At 40.6% G+C, this 22,692-nt stretch overlaps 1 long non-coding RNA gene across 2 annotated transcripts in view; it reads right to left on the bottom strand.

Annotated features, from left to right (window-relative positions):
• Positions 1-266: 266 nt before the first annotated feature.
• LOC144315129 (uncharacterized) overlaps positions 267-22,692 on the bottom strand; it is a 91,690-nt gene continuing 69,264 nt past the window's right edge. Inside the window, exons 1-2 of one of the 2 annotated variants that reach the window (XR_013380908.1) lie at positions 6,605-7,175; positions 267-2,500 (exon numbers count right to left, since the gene is read on the bottom strand). This is a non-coding gene — a long non-coding RNA (uncharacterized LOC144315129). Of the gene's footprint in view, positions 2,501-6,604; positions 7,176-22,692 lie in introns of those variants that run through there. The other variant, XR_013380907.1, reaches the window with a different exon arrangement.

The following is a 22,692-nucleotide window of genomic DNA, read 5'->3' as shown; positions in this document are numbered from 1 at the left end:
CAAAAAAAAAAAAAGATGTGAACTTCCAGGATGAGTCTGAGTGGACAGGAGCCCATATTCTCAGATTCATTTGATCTTTCCTCATCTTAACTGCTTTTTGCAGATGTCAACAGCAAGACACCCATCCTAACCTAAGGGGGTTAACACCCTGAGTTTTCTTTTCCAGAAGCCCTTCTACCAAACATCCTGAAAATCACTTTTATTCCTGCAACGTCTCTGCATTAATTTTTCATCACTGTAAACAAACAAACAAATTACACCAAATATCATGGCGTGAAACAACACACCTTTATTATCTCACAGCTTCTTGTCCTCTGCTCAGAGGCTCATAAGGTTGCAGTCAAGGCGTTGACACAGTGACGTTTCTTCTAGAGCTCAGAGTCCTCTTCTTAGCTCTTATGGTTGTGGACAGAATTCAGTTCCTTGTGGTTATGGGACTGAGGGCCCCTGGTTTCTTCCTGGCTGTTGGCTAGTGGCTGCCCCCACGCCCTAGAGGCCCCCAGCTGTTCTCAGCTTTATGACTCTTCTCATGGGAAGCTCACATCTGAGCCTCTTGCTTCTTTAAGGTCAGCAGGAGGATCTCTCACTCTAGTCTGCTAAGATGGAGACTTTGAGGACAAAATGTTAACTGTGGGAATGATGTCCCATCACCTTTACCATATTCTACTGGTTAGAAGCAAGTCATAGGACACACCTACATTCAAGAGGAGGGAATTATACAAGTCAGGTCCTTGAGGATCACCTTAGGGTATGTCCACCATAAGTTCTTTGCCAGCTTGCCTCAATTTCCTCTTCATTCCCAAAGATGACCATCTTCATTTTCACCTCCAAACCAACCAAAGTACTTTATTATTGTATCTGTAAAATTCTAAGATTAACTATTCTTCTTTTTTCCATGCCTGTATAGAAGTAGGGTCCAAGCCAAGACCTCTTCTTTTCTCTCCATTTCACCCAAGACCAGAGTCTCTTCATTTTTAATAACTTTATTGATTTGTAAGTTACATACCATAGCATCAGAATGTACCACTCAGTAAATTTACAGAGTTAATGAATCATGACCATAACATAAATTTTAGAACATTTTTCATGACCCTAAAAAGAAACTTCTATCTTTGGCAGTCTCCACACCCCCTTCTCCTTCCCACTCAGTCCTATATAACAGCTAATCTCTTTTCTGTCTCTAGAGATTTGCCTGCTCTGGACATTTCACATAAAGGGAACTATCCAATATATGGTCCTCTATGGCTGCTTTCACTGAGCACAAGTTTGTAAGTTTCTGAAGCTCATCTGTGTTGTGGTAGAGACAGTATTATTATGGCTGTAAGGATGTTTAGAATGCTGTAGACAAAACAGTCAGGAAATGAAGGATTTTAATTTATAAAAATAGGATAAGGAATGAGTATCTTTATTCATTTTTCCACCTCAGAATTTTTTTTTTATAAGAACTTACTATACAAAGGGCCCTGGAGGGAAGAAAAGATACATGAGATTCATCCACTGTCCTTAAGGAGCTCAGGCTCTAAAGAAAACAGGCAAATATGCTTCTACATCATAGCTCTGACTTGTGTTTCAGCAACCATAAGCATCAGAGGAGGGGAAATGCATAGTGAATTTTCAACTCACTGGGATAAAATAACTAGTCTGTCTAACATGTGAATTGTGTTTTGGGGGGAGAAGTGTTAACCAATAGTCTTTGCTTTTAGTTATAATGGAACTTAATGACTTTTTAAAATGGGGCAGGAGTTGTTCTGAGAACCGACACATGTCAAGCACGCAGAGTTGACTGGCTCACAAGTCCATTAAGAGAACTCCAGAGGAGGGGCAGACTCTTCCATGGGGGCTGGTGTTCCCTGTCTTGACATCAGCCCCAGGGATCCCATTCTGCAGCGATGTGCTCATGACTATGTGCTCCAAGCCTGGAAGAATTTTACTGCGACTTAGCAATTTTTCATTTGCCCAGAGGTCAGCGTTTGAATATCAAAAACACTTCTGATTTAGACAAGCTGAGGAATGATGAAACAGAATGATGAAACTAACCGGTTTCCATGAGCAGGAGCGAACCTATATGTGGGAACTTCAGCCATTTCACAAAAAGGCAAGTTTAAGAATCCTTAAAACTACGATGTGTCTATCACATTGGCTGAAGAAAACAGTAAGATAATGAAACATTCACCACAAATGTAATATTATTAGTGTTTCCAAACATTCCTCTGGGATAAGCAAGACTCTTGCTCAAGATTTTCAGACAGGGCCTCACGATTTCAAACTCCAGTCGTGGAGCGAGGCCAGAGTCTTGGCCATGGGACCAGCCCCTCCCGCGGCCAGCAGCCTGGGGCCTCCCATCACCAGCTGCTGACTACCTTGGAGCTGGGCCTTCCTCGGGAGCAGGCCTAGGGTGGCCTCAGGAAGATTCCTCACTCCTAAGGCGCTCTTCTACCTGGCCTGCTGGTCTGAAATTCCACCCTTGGAAGTTTATGTCTTTGCTCCAGTGCAGATACTCCTGGGAAAAGAAACACATCTTTTATCAGCCATTTACACCTCAGTGCAAATGTGTTTATCAGAGCCTCTGCCAAAGAGTCTGTTTGAGAGGAGAGGAGGTGAAGGGAACTAAGAACAAAATAGCCTGAAGATGAAGAGAAAGTAACCAAAAGACCCAAAAGGACAGAAAAAGATGACAAGGTGAACCAAAGGCAAATATACTCGGCCTCTTCCCAGGAGGGCTGCCTGAGAGGATTGGCAGCTCACCCAGAGTTATTGAGATGAAAGGGGGGAAAGGGGTGCAAAGTAATTGCCAATATGTAGCAGAACTAAACCCTGCGCCTCTGGCTGTAAAAGTAGGGATGAGGGCCTGGCCCCTGGCTTGACTGTGGTGCCTGTCTTCTCTCAGAGGGACAATTTCAGGAGGAACAGTGCTGCTCAAACAAAGGAGGAGAAAGCCAACACCTGTCTTACCAATCATCAAGAGTGCTTTGTTCCGCTTTAGTACACTGCCAAGAGCCTCAAATCTACTTAATCACACACACACTTTTTGCATTGAAAGAAAGTGAGCAGTGTTTGTCTAACAGAATGCGATCTTGCACCCTGTGGGGGTGGGGAGCCATGCCCCAGCACTCTCACTGAGCTACCGTCTCAGATCTATCAACAACAAGATGAACCCCAAAGCTGGCGAGATGACTACTTGCTTATGTAACAGGATGATTTCACAACACTCACAAGGGATTAAAAATCAGAGCTGTCCAGTTCCACTGGACGTCAGGGAACTCTATGAGAAGTTGTTTCAGAATTAATTAACTGCATTCATAAGAATCCTCTTGGCTTCCTCTACCTGGAATTTTTCCAGAGAACCACAATCCATAGCCAGGTCTCTGATAAGTCCAAATTTTGCAAACATACAGTTAGTTTAAGTGACTGGTGACAAACTCCAATGCAGTTGGACTTTCCGTGTATGCAGACCAAACCTGGGTTATTGATCAATAATGGGGAATCAAGAGGGACATGTAACATCAGCCTTAGATATGTGTATATCCACACCTTCATTTTTAAGATACAGGTGTTTAGATAGTTCTTTTTCAACAAAGATGTGAAGGGCAATGCTCAACAAATGGGAGTGAAAGACTTACACAGGATGTTCCCAAGTAATTTCACCCACTGAAAACACAAAGTACCCAGAGGAGGAAGCTCCAACTCTCTTTACTTTGCCTGACAGCCTATTCTCATTCTAGACAATGAAGCCTTCTAGACTTTGAGGAGGAAAAAATGCCTACCTCAAGAATTACAGCGCTAAAAGGTCTTCCTTGTAAGTGAATATTTAATGAACTGTAACACCCATCATAAAACACTTCATATGGCTTTAGTTACTCCACGAGCCAAACTATGCCTCAAGCATACAAAATGAGACCTTGCTCATCTTTTCAGATGCCAGGAGAAGCCTATATCGACAGTAATCCATTTTTTCCCCATCCTAGGGCTTTGTGTGTGTGTGTGTGTGTGAAAAAAATTGGAGAGTTTAATTCCTAGAGAAGACTGGTTCGAAATGCTTTTTAAAGTGTGTTTGTGGCATCTGAAAGTTCCCTACCTCCCACACTCAAGTTCCAAAGTTTGAAAGAATACATCATTGCTAGTTTGATGTATAGCCAAAACCAAGAACACAATGCAAGGGAGTGTAGCCATATTTCACTCCACAGTGGAGTCAAAGTTTTTCCTTAGGAATGGTTTTAGCATAAAGTAAATTGTATTTCCAGGATTTCTGCCAAACACAACAATACAAATAATGATGACCAAAACCAGCAAAATGCGGGTGAACCAGAAGTGATGATATTTCATAAGGAAATCCCATAAATGTTCTTAATATGCTTTGGATTTACTTGAAGATTAATTAATTAAACCACATTGAAGAAGTCCCAACATATAAAACTGTACTAGAAGACAATTCTATAGAAATGCAATAGGGAGACAAATAATGATTTAATACTTCTTAATGCAAATGATGAGATGTATTTCAACAATCAATGATTCTGAAAATGAAATCAGAAGTCTTTGTTTTTGTTTTGTTTTGTTTTTTTGACATTGACTATATACTTAATAGTGACTATTTTCCAGACTCTCAAAGTTTATCCATTCATGGATTAGAAGGATTTCTAGCCAATCATTAACACATCAGCATCAAATCTCTCATAAAGCATCCATATGAATTTGGCTCTCTAATATTCTTCAACTGCATCAGGAACAGGGATTCCTGCACAGAACAAGTGTTCTTGCAGGAATTTTGCTAGGTTCTTCCATGAAGAACCATGTCCTTTTGGCCTCAGGCTTTCTCAGGTAATCCCCACAACAACACAATAAGATGAGTAGTATTATCTCTACTTTACAGGTGAAGAAATTTAAGTTCTGACAAGTAAACTATTCAAGTTCAAACATATTGTAGGTTTCAGAAGTGGTAAGGAAACAGATTGGGGACTTAGAAGAGTATTTCCATTATTTAAGAAATTCAAGTGCATTACTTTTCATTATTCAAGAAATTCAAGTGAAGGCACTGGCAGTTTAAAACTGCTGTAGATTCTCGAGCTGTGCTCCTTAGACAGCAGAGCTACTCTGACACTGAACCACGAGGGTCTCAGCATTACATCCTTCCTGGTGCAGTGTTTCACCAAAATCAGGGACAAAAGAATTTAAGCAATATTATAATATGATATTAAATCACTGGATCAAAATTAATATTTTTCACTTCTGTTTTTTTTAATTGAAGTAAAATTCACATAACATAGACTATGTTAACCGTTTTTAAAGTGTACATCTTGGTGGCTTCCAGTACATTCACAGGGCTGTGCAAACAGCTCTTCTCTTTCAATGCTTCAGACTGTGTCAAGGAGAAAGTTTCAGTTTGGTGCTGCTATATCTTTAATAACTCTAATATTTTATAACCTCCCTTCTAAGAAAAAAAGGAAAGCAAGCTGATAGCCCTTGGTAAACAAGCATACAACTAGAATTCAATAACACAGTAATGGCATTTCATTTGTATTTATTTTTTTTACCCTGAATTTCTCTTTATGCAGTAACAAAATTTCCTTAAAAAAATATTTAAGGGGAACCTGGGTGGCTCAGTAGGTTAAGCGCCTAATTCATGATTTTGGCTCAGGTCATGATCCCGGGGTCCTGGGATCAAGCCCTGCTTTGGCTCCCTGTTAAGCAAGGAGTTTTCTCCCTCATCCTCTGCTCCCCCACTCGTGTGTGTGTGTGTGTGTGTGTGTGTGTGTGTGTGTGAACTCTCTCTCTCTCTTTCAAATAAATAAAATCTTAAGTTAAAAAAAAAAGTTCAGTTTCCCAGATTGCTGTAAAAGAAGAAGGGGCAGGGATTTGGAAGGTGATCTCTAAATGGAGCGTTTGTCCTTTTGGCCTCAGGCTTTCTGATGAAGGCTTGTGGTTAGAGCAGTGGTGTGGGAGGGCACATGTGTAATGAGTTGTCTCCCCTCCCATAGATCTGCTTGCGGGGCCCATTTGTGCAACGAACTGACGGCATGCCTCAGAAGTGAGGCTCTGCTGCTGGACAAGCCTTCTCCACCTACAAATCTGTTTCTAATGATTCACCATTTGTAAATGGAACTCCCATCCCTGGCTCTTCATTAGTAAGAGGTTATCAAAAAGAAAAATGGGGCACCCATCTGGAGATAAAAATCCCTGATGCCTAACAGATTGTCAGGAAGATTTCCAGCACACCAGATTTGAAGATAATGCATGTACACACACACACACACACACACACAGAGTCCAGTGCTAGTCTTAGCTAGAATATTCATTCATTCTAGCTACCCAAGATATATTAGACTATCTACTACACAAAATGCAAATTCCTACTTTTAAAATGCAAGTATATATGAAAGAAACAAGACATGAAGCCATTAGTCCTGTACCAATTGGTCTAACACAGTGCAAGGCGATGTCTTCTCCTCTTCAAGAGAGAACATCAACTGAGGAAAAGGAGAGTTTGACCCATAAAAATTGCATTTCCCTCATTACTGTCACATTTCTATGTTTTCCTTCCCACAAAATTTGTCTCAAGAGCTGTTCATTGTCCCATGGGCACCTCATCTCCTGAACTCACTCCTACCTGGCAAAGTCACCAGTGACTTCACATTGTCAAATCCAAGGGCCACTTTTCTCTCTTCCTCCTTCTTGACTCTTGGCAGCATTTGACACAGTTGAACTCTCTTATTTGAAGCACTTTCTTATCTTGACTTCTGTTAACACTAAACTCTTCTGATTCTCATCCAACCTCATAAGCCACTCCTTCTCAACCTCCTTCCCCTCTGTGCTGCTTTCTACAAGGAGAAGGGCCCCAGAGCCACACCTTGGCTCTTTTCTCCATCTGGGTGATTCTCTCTAGTCCTGAGACATGATCCCCATGCCGAGGCTGACAACTCCAAATTTCGACCTCTGGTCCTGACTCCTTTCCTGAGTTCTGGACTTAAATATCCACCTCTACTTGATATCTTTAGTCATATGTCTAATAGGCATTTAAAATTTAATCTATCCTGAACAGAACTTTGATTTCTCTTCTGAAATTTCTTCTCAATAATGGCATCCAACATCAAGGTGCCTGGGTGGTTCAGTCGGTTAAGCATCCAACTCTTGATCTCAGCTCATATCTTGATCTCAGGGTCATGAGTTCAAGCCCTGCATTGGGCTCTATGCTAGGTATGGAACCTACTAGAAGGGGAAAAGAAAAAAAATTAATGGCATCAACATCCAACCAGTGGCTAAAATAAAACTCTCACATATCAAGACTAGCTGGTCTCCCTACTTCTGTCCCTCTATTCAGAATTCTCCAATGGCTTCCCATCACAAAATCATATCTAAGTCCTAATCTTAGCCTGGGATTTGCCCACCCGCCTACCTCTCTATGACCTCGTCTCCTCCCATTTCCTCTCTGCTCATTCCCCATCACAGTGCCTACTGCTGCCCCTCCAACATGCCACTTGTGCTTCCACCGCACTGCCTCTGCACTCACTGTTTCCTCTTCCTGGAGCACCCTTGCTTCAGATATCTGTGTGGTTTACTTCCTCACTTCTTTGCTCAAATATCATCCAATCAAAGAGGACTCCCCTGATTATCTTATCTAAAACTAGTCATCCATGCCACCCTTTTATCCCCTCACAGTGCTTTGCTTTACTTCACTCTCCCCACCTGACATATATTGTTTATTACTATCTATTTCTTTCCACTAGAGTATAAGGTCTAGGTTCACTACTCTGTTCTCAGAGCTAGAAGAGCGACTGGCACATAGCCAAGGTGTTAAATCAATATTTGTTGAATTCTCTAATATATCTCCATTCCTCTTTTCCCCAACTCCTCTTGTTTAATCCATCTGAAAACCATCCTTTCATCTCAATCCCAAATACACCCAATTCTATCCTATTTTAAGCCACCATCATATCTGGCCAGAACTACTGCTTCCCGGCCTGATAGGTCTCCATGTTTTCTCTCTAAAATCCATTCTCTAAGCTGTAGCCAGTGATTTAAACACACACACACACACACACACACACACACACACATCATGCCCCTTGGTTAAAGCCCAATAATGCTCATTGAATAAAGTGCATACCTTTAACCCAGGTCAAAAGGCCGTGCATGACCTGGCACTATCGCCCTGGTCCTAAATATCTGTCACATGAGTCTTTCATTGATCTGCACACACCAACTTTGTTCCTGCCCCAGGGATTTTGTATATGCTTTACCTTCTGTGCACACAGCCCTTCCCCAGATAGACAGTTGACTGGCATCTTCTCTATCCAAGTCTCAACCTAAGTGTCCCCTTCTAAAAGAGAGAAGCTCCTCGGTCACCTGTCCATGCTGGGCTCCACCCAGTCACTTTCTCTCAGGTTGTTACTGTGTTTTATTCTCTTCATAGCTTTCATAAGCATGCTGTTTATTCACTTGTAGGTTTTTTTATCGGCCTCTCCCAGTAAAATATTATGCCTTGTTCATTATTTTATTCCCACTGCACTATGCAGATCTTAGCATTATTATTATTATTATTATTATTATTATTAGCACATGAGTTACTCATCAACTACTTGTGAAACTGAATTAAATTCGGTAGCTTTAAGAATTTTTTCTTAAACGGATCTTTTTTTTAAGTAAAACTGTTCTAAATCTTGAGATGAATTAAAGACGTCATTATTTACATTCATCAAGCTAATAATGTCAACAAACACCACAACCCCAGGGGCTTAAACCAATCAAAGTAGATTCTGCATGCATTTCACTGTTTAATAAAGATGTTATGTGGGCAGCAATCTACACAATGATTGCAGGACCCAGGTTCCTTCCATCTTGTGCTTCCACCATACTCTACCCTCAAATCCTCTGCTGGATTTTCTTCATCTGACCAATCAGCATGCAAAGAGAAAAGGCAAGCCAGAGATCTCTTCAGGTGTTGGGGACCAGGCCCAGAGGTAGAAGCTATCACTTCTACCCAAATTCCTGTGACCAGAACTAATCATATGGCTCCAGCTTAATTGTAAGGAAGGCAAGGCTCACCTAGGAAGAGGATTCAGGACTGGTGAGCATCTACTCTGTCTCTGCTACACAGTTTTATGTTCAGGAGAGCTCACCATGACTTCAAGGCTTCTACCACATGAGTGAGTTTGTTCATCGCCTGTTAGGCACTTGAGGTTCACAGGACTGACAAACTGCCATCTTCAGCAGACAAGGGAGACCAAAAATAGTGTGATTTCTGGCATTATCAGAGCAGATGATCATTAAACTCTGCCCAAACAATCCTAGTCCCCTCAGCATGTGTCTTCATGTTTTCAGCATTCACTCCTAGGACTACTTCATTTGGGCCTCAATCCTAGCTGTCTCACCAGCCCAAACTTTCAATCTTCAACAGCTAACTTGAGCTTCTGAAGTTCAAGGCCTAGTCTCTTGCTGAGACACAGACTTTGAGAGCTACAATTTTAAGGTAACTCATCTTTCATCTTAGTTTCTTCCTTTTCACTTGTCTTAGCCTTACCCTATTTTTGTTTGGTTATACATAATATCTTATCATGGATACACGATATTTTATCCAGTATCATGGGAAAGAGCCTACATGAACCAATTATGAATAGCTTAGCCAGGGTGAGAACAAATTCAAATGGATAGCTCTCCTTTGTTCTAAAGATGTGTATTTGAAGATATTCAAATTTTTTGTGAATTAAATCCAGTGAGGGTAACCCACAGATCTCAATAATGACATTTTTACTTTCTACGTTCCTTTCCTTTAATATCATTCCCCTTGGGCTTAGTCTGTTATCTGCATCTCATAACTGTTTCACTTAAGTATGGAAATTACAAGGCCATAAAGACAGGAATCGAAGGTATATTTAAGAGCAATGTAGAAGTTTATGAATAAAATGAAAAGATTCAACTCCTAACCTCAATCCAAGAATAAGAAGGAGGGCATTACACCAAAACATGTGAAATAAATGTGTCAAGTCTTATGTGGTTCTCATTTCATTGATCTAATAAAATTAACTACCAAACTGTATCCAGCTAGACCCATTTAGGAACAGAAAGTAGATAAAATAGACTACTTGAGGAAAGAAGAAGTGTACAAGTAAAGCAATCCTCAATTCGTTTGCAGGAATTTGATAAATACAGACCCCAGTCAGAAATATTACATTAAAAGGACATATTACTGTAGAATGGGGTGGAAATGGGCAGTCTTTGGTATATGAAAGGAAACGCGTCACGTGGATTGGCGGAGCCGAAGAGAGGAAGTTCTCCAGGGAGGGTAGAGTGTAGGCAAAGACGTGAAGCTGGAAACAGAGAGACGAGGACATGAAGAAAACTAGCATGCAGAAGCAGGGCATGTGTGGTGGGTTGCTCTGTGGGAGAAAATGGAAAAATACGATTTATTGAGCAAGACTCATTGTTAACAAGCTAAGGCATCCAGACTTCTTAACACAATCAGAAATAAGGCAATAGCATCAGGTCTTAATAAGGGACAAGAGATGATGAAAGCAACGATGAATCTGACAGCAGTCTGTGGGATAAATTGAAAGTGAAGAGACCAGTGAAGAGACTGCTGTAGTAATTTATATGGGACTTGATAGAGATTTGGCTCTGAGAGGTGGCACCGAAACTGAGACCCCAGGACAAATCCAAGAGACTGTGCAGAGAAAGGAAAGATGCTTACAAATGACTGGATACAAGGAGTAAAATGAAGGAGTGAATGAAAAGCCTGGGCCCAGGGCATGCTGGTGGCACCAAACAAGAGGAGTTAATGAAGCGTATGAAGCATCCTTCAGAATAAATCTTGCAATATTTATTACCAACCTAGTCATCATGGAAATGTCTTTTTAATTTCTAATTCTAAGACACATGGTTAAAATTAAGGTCAATATTCTTGTTGGCTTTAGTTTCATATAACTTTGAAATTCACAAAGTTGGGGGGATTTTGAGCATACACATCAAAATAGTATATAGTTGCCAGATCATGTTTTCATTTTTAACAAAAGAGCAAAACAGTACTACATGTAATCAAAACATATTTTACTAGGGGAGGCAATCGGGGCTCAAAATCACAATGGTTCTTGAATAAGTGTAGCTGGTATTAGACAGCTAATTGGTCTTTTAGGTAGCATGTAAACTTTTACCTGACATTTTCTGCTCTATAGTTACTTCCTTAGCAAGTAGGAAGAGGTGCAAAATGATGCCAAAATCCAGAGAAAGAAATACTCCACGCAGAGGAAGGTAGACACCAGGAAAGATGGCAAAAACCTGCTGAAAAGCAAAGCATGCAAATTTCAGGAAAAAAGAAATGTCTGTATGTGAAATGAATGTAAACACAAAGATCTGCCAGGAGCAAATGGGAGGGAAAGGCAAAAGAATGAGCAAAACTTCCCCACCCATGAGCAGAGGATTTTGGAGAAAGTTGTGGTAAACAGAAGTGAATTGGAGATCCAAAAGTTAGAAATGTACAAATTAACATTAAATAAAATATTTAGCAGATTGACTTTAGCCTTTGACACCATCAAAAATAGCAATTTTTCTCAATCTCATGAGCCTCCAGTTTACTAGAAAAGTATAGCCACCAGAAAGGTGGCCTGACTCCTAGTGCTGGAGAGGGTAGGAGAGAGCCAATGGGAAAACAGGTAAGTTCCTCACTAAGAGAATTATGTTCCCAAAGGCAAGACTGATAGAATTAAGTAGTTCCCAACCAGTGATCCCACTTCTGGGTATATATCTGAAGGACATAAAGACCAGATCTTGAAGAGTATCTATTTGCACTCCCATGTTCACTGCAGCATTATTCACAATACCCAAGACATGGAAACAGCCTAAGTGTCTGTCCACAGGTGAATGGATAAAGGAGATATGAGATGATGGATAGATAGGTAGATAGATAGATGATAGAGATAATGGAATATTATTCCACCATGAGAAAGAAAGAAATCCTGCCATTTGCAATAACATGGATGGACCTTAATGGCAAATGTTAAGTGAAATAAGTTAGACAGAAAAAGACAAATACTGTAAAATATCACTTATATATGGAATCTAAAAATACCAAACTTATAGAAACAGAAGTACAGTGGTGATTACCACAGAGGGGTGGGGACTGAGGGAAATGGGGAGATATTGGTCAAAGGTTATAAACTTCTAGTTATAGGATGAGTAAGTTCTTAGGATCTAATGTATAGCATGGTGATTACAATTAATAGTACTGTATTATGTACTTGACAGTTGCTAACAGAGTAAATCTTAAATGTTCTCATTACAAAAAGAAAAAAATGCTAATTATGTGATGTGATGGAGGTGCTAGCAAACACTTTTGTGGTAATCATTTTGCAATATAAAGTGTATCAGATCAATACATAGTCCACCTTAAGTTTACACAATATTATATGTCAATCATCTCTCAATAAAGCTGAAAAATTATATAAAATAAAATAAATAGTTCCCAAAATTTGGACGCTTAGAGGATATTATAGAAGGAAGAATTCAGGAATTTCTTTGGAATTCTGGTATGTATCAGAGATTTCTAATTGATCTCTAATACCTAATCTTCCCTCTTGCTCAGTAACAGAATTTCCAAATGTTAGCAGGGCCCATGGCTGCCTAAAATAAAAACTATATTTCTTAATATCCATTGCTACAGAGGTATATCCGTCTGATGGAGTTTTGGTCAATGGATAATAAGAGGAAGTGGCATGTGAAACTTCAGATAATGTCTTTAACAGAAGGGAGCCTACCCTATTCTTATGTCTTTTCTACTCCTGGTCACTGACATATAGTGTGATGGCTGAGATTAGAAAAAAGTCAACTCACATCTCTGTGTGAAAGCCACATGTTGAGGATAGTGACACAAGAACATAGGACTCTGGGTCTCTGATGATAATGGAGCCACCATACCAGCCATAGATAATGTTTACTTGAAAGTGAGATAAACTTCTGTCTTGGTAAGTCCCTGATAATTACCTAACTAATAAAAGTTATCTTTAGGATAACTAGAACTTATAAAGGCAGGACAGGCTCAACCTAAACCAACCTGGTATGAGGCTTTTAACACTAGAAAGCTGACCAGGTCCTTTCACAGTAAATAGTAGGGTAAATCCGATCAGTATAAATAAACATGAGTTTTAGTTTGATACTGAGGGGGAAAAAAGAGGAAAATAAAGTAACTGAAGCACCTCAGTAGGCAACTGACCCAGTGGGGACTGTGGAAAGTGAAGCAAACATAGCACCTTCTGCTTAGAAACACAGTAGAGGGACATCTGGGTGGCTTAGTGAGAGAGCCTCTGCCTTTGGCTTAGGGCGTGATCCCGGGGTCCTGGGATCGAGTCCCACATCAGGCTACCTGAGAGGAGCCTGTTTCTCCCTCTGCCGATGTCTCTTCCTCTCTCTGTGTGTCTCTCATGAAAAAATAAATAGAATCTTAAAAAAAAAAAAGAAAGAAAAGAAACACACAATATAGACACAGGATTCAGCACTTGTGCAGAAAGTGAAGGATGTTACAAAGCAGTCATCAGGGAAAAAAAAAAAGTCAGCAATGCTCTAAGCACTACCCAGTGACAAATGTGGAAGAGGATGGAACAGTGTTGCTCAGAAGACATTGTACGTGGGGCACAAAGTCAATAGAAACCCTGGAAAATCCTTGTGGGGCCAATAAAGTACAGTGGGATTATTCTAGGCAGAAATTTCACAATTAAATCATGACTATGTTGCTACAGGGCTTTATTATGAGCCAAAAATCTGTGAGATGAAACAAAAAATGTTATATGAAAGTGAAAAAAACCACAAGATCAAGCAGAACAAGAAAATGGCAGACCTCATGTTATCACACAAGGAGAGGCACAGTCTGGGGATCAAAGAATTGCCCCTAAAATTCACAGAGGACCCATCACGGTCATGGCTTTGAGCGCTAGATCAGGCCTTAGCAAGAGTGTTTTCATAGGAATCACTACGTAATGGCTGTTACAACACAATTTAGTTCCACATTCTAGAAGAAAACTCAAAGAATCCATCATGCAGTTATCTAACTTTAAAAAGGGAACTGTGGCCAACCCATAAGCAGTACATTGAGGTGGGGGGAGGTCATAAAAGAATCACATAAAGGGAAATTAATTGAGAAAGCCAGGTTATTGCTAAAACATTACTAGAAACCCAAGAAAAGTATTTGCTATGAATGAAAAAGATTTTTTAAAAAATCCACATAACCACTAACTGTTAAAAATTAACAAAAAAACAACCTCTAGTTTAGAAGGAGTATCCTTTTTGGTTTTTTTGTTTTTGTTTTTTTTTTAATGTAAAGATTAACTGAGTGAGAGGAATAAAAAGACACAGAATTTGGGATGCGTGGGTGGCTCAGTGGTTGAGTGTCTGCCTTTGGCTTAGGGGTCCCGGGATCAAGTCCTACATCGGGCTCCCCGTGAGGAGTCTGCTTCTCCCTCTGGCTATGTCTCTGCCTCTGTGTGTGTGTCTTTCATGAATAAATGAGTAAAATCTTAATTTTTTTTTTTTAAAAAAAGAAGAAGACTCAGAGTTTGAAGGACAGGTGTAAACCAGAAACTGGGCAGCAAAAACGCCTTCCAGGGAGCTTCAAACACAGGGGTAAGAGATTAGGGAAGTTTGGCTGCGAGCGTGCAGGACGTCTTTTGATCACAGTGAGAAAGATCTGATTGAAGATGAAAGTAAAAAAAGAGACTAAATGGAGTTTTTAGGGAAACTCTGCCTCTCAAATTTGGTTTGGAAGTATACTAATGGGAGATATGAAATGCCCAGAAGGTTCTAGATGAGTTGACAGAACAAGTCATCTGAGCCAGAGAGCAACTATTCCAGAGTGCTGAAGGAGCTATTACCCCAAATGCGTGACTGTCAGACGACCAGTAAGAGCCACATGTGCAAGCGAAAAGGGAGATTCACTTACATCACAGGTAAAGTAGCAGAAAATAAAATCACTTAAAATTATACAGAAACCCTGTATATTTTTAGAATGTGGTAAAAAGGGAGGAGGGGGGTCTTGCTAAACTAATCTTTTTTTTTTTTTAAGATTTTATTTATTTATTCATGAGGGACACAGACAGAAAGAGGCAGAGACACAGGCAGAGGGAGAAGCGGGCTCCTTGTAGGGAGCCTGATGTGGGACTCAATCCTGGGACCTGGGACCGGGGATCACGCCCTGAGCTGAAGGCAGACGCTCAACCGCTGAGCCACCCAGGCGTCCCTAATCTATTATTTTAGAAGAGAAACACATATAAAGACAAAGGAAAGTGCTGGACCCAATTTAGAGTCTCAAAGTTCTTTACATGGGTACCTAAACTATAATGAGGCCTGTTTTGAAAAACAAAAGCAAGGGCGGCTGGGTGGCTCAGTCACTTAAGCGTCTGCCTATGGCTCAGGTCACCATCTCCAGGTCCTGGGATCAAGCTCCACATAGGGTTCCCTGTTCAACAGGGAGTCTGCTTCTTCCTCTCCCTCTGCCCCTCATGCTGGCTCTCTCTCTTGCTCTCTCTCTTGCTCTCTCTCTCTCAATCTGTCTCAAGTAAATAAATAAAATCTTTAAAACAAAACCTAGACTTTACTCAGGCCTTATAAAATAATGTCATTGTTTTTGATGGTTTCTCAAGGATCTGCAGGAAGACATGTTGTGTCAGTCACCACAGAGCAAAGTGCTGAAATTCTTTCAGTCTGTCTTCTTCACAAAGAAGAAGAGCAGCCTTTCTTCCTCCCTCTCCACACCCCACTTCCCTCTGAGGGCTGCCTCTTTGCCTCCCTTCACCCTCTAACCCTCCCCATAATCCGGGACATTGCACACTCCCCATCTCACCCTCATCTGCCACTCAGACGCCAAAAGGCCAGAGCTAGCTCACTGGCATTAGCACGAGAAAACTCTCTCATTTAGCCTAAACCACTACTTCCAGTTCTTTACACTCTTGGAAATACTCAGTTGACACGGTTATAAAAGATAGAAAATGTTTCAGAAAAAAAAAATAATAAAACATTCTATCTTTGCACGCATGAGGCAAATTATGCCAACAGCTAACACCTTTATGGCATTTCCTCACACTACATTGTACCTTATTTCCTTTAATCTCACTATTGTCTTTGTCACCACTATCACCATCATCACCATTCCCCTTTTACATGTAAAGAGACTGAGGTCACCCAGCTTAATCAGTAGGACAGGTTTCTGAACCCTGCTCTTCAGTCTGACTCCAGAACCCACATTCTTCACCACCACACCACACAGACTTGTCTCTCTCCCCAGTGAGATTCTCTTGCTGAGCTTCCATCTCTGTGGATGGCACCCCTGCATATCCACCATCCCTCTCCCTGCTCACTCATATCTGCTGGGTACCTGGGTCTGCATGGATCCCAGCAGCAGCCTCTCCCTGCCTGTGTGCTTGCAGGAGCAGGTACATTCAGGCTCGCTCACTCTCTCTCTCTCTCTCTCTCCCTCTCTCTCTCTCTCTCTCTCTCTCTCACACACACACACACACACACACACCATCTTTCCACCATATGTAGCCAGAGTGTGGAGTACTTTAGCTTCATGTCTAACAAGATTAAACACACACACACGTATACATACAAAACCCAAAACAAGGAACACAAATATCTACTTTTTAAATTATTAAAACAAAGATTTTGAATGTGTAGTGGGATGTTATGAAACTAGATCTCAACATTTCTGAATGCCTGAGGGTGAAATTAGGGACAAAAGGTATTGGATCTCTTCCAGAAATGTGCTTCCTGTGACTCTAAAAGTGGAAGTAAGAACGTGTCTCCTGGGCAGGCTGTTCTTGGCTCTGGAAGGGAACAAGTTAATGACCTCAGAGTTGTGGCCATTCAGGGTCCACGTGGTAGTGTATGCTGGAGCCTGTCCCAAGTCAGCCCTCTCAAGATTACTAGCACCCAGGAAACTGGCAGTGGAAATAGTGGATTTTCAAAGTCGAATGTTGGGAGTAGGCCAGTTTGTGGTGGGAGTTTGCGTGTGTTGGGGGTGGGGGTAGTTGTGTTCATACCAGGGAAGGGCAGGTCCCTTCAAAGAGCTGAACCTCTTTACCCTTCAAGGAGTAACTATGTGCCTGCAGCAGTGACCCAAAACAGAAACCTAGACACATTTTGTCTTTTGGGACAAAATCAGCATCAATGAAATGCTCTTAGAACTCAGCAAGGTGTTTCTCTAGCCTCAAGGGCCCCCTGGGTTTTATATCCAGCATAAGGCGATAGGTACAAACAAGACCCTGTAGGTGACTCCCACATAAGGGAGAGAAGGGGGCTTTGTGACAGAGAGAAAGAGGATTTCCTGTTTATTTAAGCATGTGGGAAGTAGAGAAGGCATTAATTTCAAAAACAGATGAAATGCGATCTTATTTGTCTCTCTGTGTACATGAAATGGGTCACATCAGTTATATTGGCTACTATTAATATTATTTCTGTCTCCTCCTCTCCATTCCTTCTGTGTCACCATGGCTTGGAACTGGGGCCTGCCTCCTTTGAACTTTCTTGAGCCAATTCTGTATATCACTGTGACACTGTTCTGTCATGACATCATTTCTTTATTAAAAGGAGCTGAGATGTTCATGTTCTAGTCTGGTCCCTAAATTGCAGAACCATAGAAACCATTTTATCTGTTCACTCTGCATGATCTGATAGTTGGTAAACTGATTCACACTAATTAAACCACAAGAGGCTGATTTATAAGCTTAGAGAACAATATGTTAAATTACAGAGAAAGATCAAACCAACCTGTAAAGCAAGGACATGCATTTAAACTGGGTGCTGTGTTTGGGGTAAGTCCACCTCAGAAGCCAAACAACAAAGCAAAACATTGCCTTGTGAATATGGAATCAAAGCAAAGGTGTTTGTGCTTTGTCATAATATTTATAGAAAGCTCTGGTAGACTGAGAAACTTGCCTACCATGATTTTTTAAAATTTTATTTATTTATTCATGAGAGACACAGAGAGAGGCAGAGACACAGGCAGAGGGAGAAGTAGGCTCCATGCAGGGAGCCTGATGTGGGACTTGATCCCAGGACCCCATGATCATGCCCTGAGCCAAAGGCAGCTGCTCAACTACTGAGCCACCTAGGTGTCCCACCTACATTGATTGACTGATACACTTGAAAAACCAAGATCAGTATTTAGAATGAGATGTTCCTTTCTCCTCAGGGTGCCAGAATAACATTGATAAATTCTTATGGCCCAACTTGTTTTCCATGATCAAACAGACACATTCTTGTTCTATTTGTACTCGTCACTATGCTTAGAATTGTTAAACTTAGAGGTAATTTTTATCGATTATGTTTTAATCGGTAACTTAGATTGTGACAAATAAGTCTAAGCATCATAACACAGCACCTAGAGCTGAAAGGACACCAGTGAGCATCTAGGTTACTGGTTTTCAGATTGTGTGTCATGGATTCAAGGGGCTGCTGAATTGGGCAACTGGTGGTAGCTGAGCATTCCTTTGTAAGGATTACTCCAAGTACATGGAGTTTGTTTGATATGTTTGATATGTTTTCATATAAAGTGACAGGATGAAGTTTGCCTCTTTTTTTTTTTCTTTTTTAAAGACTGTATTTATTTGAGAGAGAGAGAGAGAGGGAAAAAAAAAAAACATGGAGTGGGGCAGGGAGAAGGAGAAGAGGGAGAGAGACAAACAGACTCCGTGCTGAAAAAGAGCCTGACCTGAGGCTTGATCCCACAATCCTGAGATTACGACCTGAGCAGAAATCAAGAGTCAGATGCTTAACTGACTGAGCCACCCAGGCACCCCTGAAGTTAACCTTTTAAATAACCAATTTGGAGGAAGTGATTGCAGCAAAGCAATAGTAAGGAGACCACCTAAAAAGGTAGAGTGTTTTTGGGGGTACATATGATGGTGTTGCAGATAAGGATAATAGCATAGAGCTGGAGAGAAGTGGATGGATTTGAAATGTGATTTAAAAATAGAACAAAAAAATAAAAAATAAAAATAGAACAGATAGAACTTGGTTAACGAGGGAGCAGATGTAAGCAAGGATTCACTCCTTTATGCATCCCATCCAGGAAATTACTGAGTGCTTACAATGGGTTAGTCACTGGACTAGGTGCTCAGCTAAACAACCAAGGCTCCTGCCCTTCCTAGAGTTCATATACTAGAGGAGGGAAACAAACAATCCATGGGCACACAAACAGGTAAAATATTAACCTGCTTGAAAAATCAATCGTAGGGCTCACATTGTTTCCCTCTTCCCAGGGACCACTGTCCTGTCCTGCACCACATCCTGTCCAATCAACCAGCTGTCCAGTCCCCTGAAAATCACTTCGTATATTTTGCCCAGTTCTTCAGTCTGTAAGAGAGAAGGTTGAGTCCACTCTCTGTTACTCCATCATGGCCAGAAGTGGAGTTTCTTGCATGCATTTGATATAAGGGAAAAAGAAAGGGAAGAGTCAAAACTCACCATCAGGTTCTGACTTTAACAGCACAGTAGATGGTTATGAGTAATACCAGAAGGCTTTGGATCTATTTTTGTCTTTTTTTTTCCTCTCTCCTGGTCTCCCTTCCTCCCTCACTCCTTCCTTTCACTCCCTCCCTTCCATCCTTGTCTCCTTCCTTCTTGTGTATGTCTGTTTTAAAATATGTTTTGTGTGGGGGCTCCTGGGTGGCTCAGGGCATGGAGCCTACCTTAAAAAAAAAGTCAAAATATGTTTTGTTTTGAAGATGCTTGAGAGCAGAGTGATGGCAGAAAGGATGGAAATCAGTAGGCTGTTTTGGGGCATGTTGAGTCTACAATGCCTGTAAGACACATGATACCAAAGTTCAAAAGGCAGGAATAGGCCAGAGACACCCTGGAGAGCCTGGGCATGTAGAGGTACAGTTCACGGGTAGGGCGTGGGGATGGGGACTCTGTGGGAGGAGGAGATTTGTGGAGAGCCATCTGTACTCAGATTTTGAGATGTCATTTGAAATGTCTATGAGACGTTCAAATAACATTGCCAAGCAAGTAGTTCAATATTGGCCTCTGGAGCTCAGAAACAAGAGCTGGGTTGCAGACATAACTTTGAGGCACTTCAGTATATAGGTGACATTGAAATCATGAGAAAAGACGAGATTACCTCAGAAGAGAGAGAGGAGAGAGGGAGAAGAGGAAAGGAGAGAAAGAATAGAGCAGAGGAGAAAAGACAAGACTAGAGGGTCCAAACACCAGCCCTGGGGGATACCAGCATCTAGAAGCAGCACAGAGGAAGAGAAAGCACCAGAGCAATAGTAAGGACTGGCCATTGAGGAAGAAGGAAACCAGACAGTGGAGTTTCAAAGGAAAAGAGTATTTCAAGAGGGAATATCAATTGGTTCAAATGCTCAGAGGGCAAAAGAGGCAAGAATTTTGACATTTCCATTGGATTAATTTGGAAGTCATTTGTGAGCTCCTCAAGAGCAGATTTGGTGAGATGGTGGAGGGGAAGGTGAACCAGAGTCAACTAAAGAATGAATGGGAGGTAAAGAGCAGGTTGTATAGGCAAACAACTCTTTCATGGAGGATGGAAAAGTAGAGTAATCCTAAAGGGACTGATGGATTAGCAGAGGTTCATTGTTCATCTTTAGGGTGTAAGACAGAGAGCATATTTGGATGATAAGGCCAAGCAGTTAAGAATACAGAGAAAGGCTTAACCAAATAGCAAGGCTCCTGAAACATCCAGGATCCAGAACGTCCTTACTACACTCTCTCAGTTAGCCTTTGCAGATCACCCCCAACCAATCGAAACCTCTCTAAAAGCAGGGATCCGTCCCTCAGTTCTTTTCTGAGCCCACGTATGGCATAGCATACAAGTGCTTAAAATATTTCTTTAGTAAATTAGTGTACATACAACCCAGATGGATGAATGAAGTTTATCTGGTAAAATCTGCCCTGAAAAGTGAAACCAAGATATCTAGGTATTTAATTACCTCAAGATCAGAAAACACTTTCTGTAGATTCTGGTTAATTTTCCCAGAGTAGAAAATAAGCACAATAAAAAGAAAATTCTTATTATTAATATTTTAGAGACAAGGAATGTGGGTTTTTTTCCCCCAAATTAATCACAACTGATGAATAGCTACTTCCTGTGTAGATCCAAAGGCTTCTTTCAGCATTCTAGGGCAAAGAGTAATTGCTGTATTTTACATCTGAAATCCATTCTCATTTATCAAAAAATGCTTTAGTTTGGAAAGTGCTATATAATTATTTCCATTATTTCTATAACATCTCTATATGTTGACTTAGCACTATTATGCCATCAATTCTGAATCATTAGGCTAATGATAGAATCAAATTCTGGATAATCCAAAACAGTAAATAATAAATAGAGTAGGAACCACAAGTTTGTCATCCCAGTTTGGGTTCATTTGGGCAATAGCCCATGTCAACCCACAGATGACAGAGTTTCAGCTCAGAAGCACTTGTGTGGAAAGAGGACTGCTTAGGATTTTTTCATTTCTGAGATTGATTCACAAAGTGGATCAAGAACCGGCTAAAAGAATAGAGCTTTCTAGAGAAAGAAGATTATACAATTCAAAAACATGGCAAAGGCAAAATTAGAGTCACAGGATTTAGAACTAAGAAGTAGAACTGAGAAATCATCCAGTCCACCTCCCTCATTTTACAAATGAAGATAAAATCCAGAGTGATTGCATGACTTGCTCAAAGTCACACAACAAATTAATGAAGCATCCTCTGGGTAAATGATGTCTTGTATTACTCCCAGTCCAGTGCTCTATACCATCATCCATCCCAAAGAGTTCTTGTTTCCTCTTGTCTTCTTTAAAAAAATAAATCTTTAAATTCTAAAGGACAGTTAAAAATGTAAAGAATAAATTGAAATCCAAGATAGATAAGGCATTAGGGAAAATTCAGACTTTTAAATAAAGTTAAAAGTTACATAAGTTAAAGCTTATGTTACTCTAGACACTTTCTCAGCTGTTAACTCATGGAATTCTTTCAAGTCCCTGCCAGGTTTTATCCTCACTTACAAATGAGGAAACAGAAGCTACATATTTACCGTAGGTCACACAACTAGCAAGTAATGAAACTAGACAAGAATTTCAGTCTACAACACTAGGTACACTTCACTTTCCACTACATCATGTTTCAAGTGAAGTCACCCCTTCCAGCCCAGACAAATCATAACCTGATGCCCAGAAAGATTCAAAGATGTTATTAGGCAACTATTGTTGGGAATCTTTGTGGGGCAGGGGACAAGGGGAGACATGAACAAAGAAGGGCCAGAAGACCAGAAAATAGTTTTTGATTGTGAAATTTGAGAAACCTAGATTCTGGGAATTACAATTCAGTAAAGGAAATTCTTGATGTCAACCTGTCGACCTTTGGCAAAAATCTAGAATAAAATTTCCAAATAGATGGCTTGTGAACCATTTAGAAAAGAATGCTGTGATCACATGGAGCCAACATGGATTCACTAAATCATGATGCCAAACCATGAAACATATCCACTAGGAAATAAGGTTAAGTCTGTTGGGATGTCATTGTGGTCAAAGTGAAAATATGCAATTAAGATAATAGGGCAGTTGGATATGTTCACAGTTGGTTGAAGCTGCCAGTGGCCTGTCATATGACCCTGCCTGATACAATTAAACACTTTAGTGATGTCTTTTTTCAACTTTGAAAATCATCAGATTTGTGCATAATTCAAAATTCTATGGGAGATGACATATGATAAAC

This window comes from Canis aureus, chromosome 6 (assembly GCF_053574225.1).
Source record: "Canis aureus isolate CA01 chromosome 6, VMU_Caureus_v.1.0, whole genome shotgun sequence".
Taxonomy (NCBI): domain Eukaryota; kingdom Metazoa; phylum Chordata; class Mammalia; order Carnivora; family Canidae; genus Canis; species Canis aureus.
Note: the sequence above shows the minus strand (reverse complement) of the source record. Positions and strands in the feature narration are given on the sequence as shown.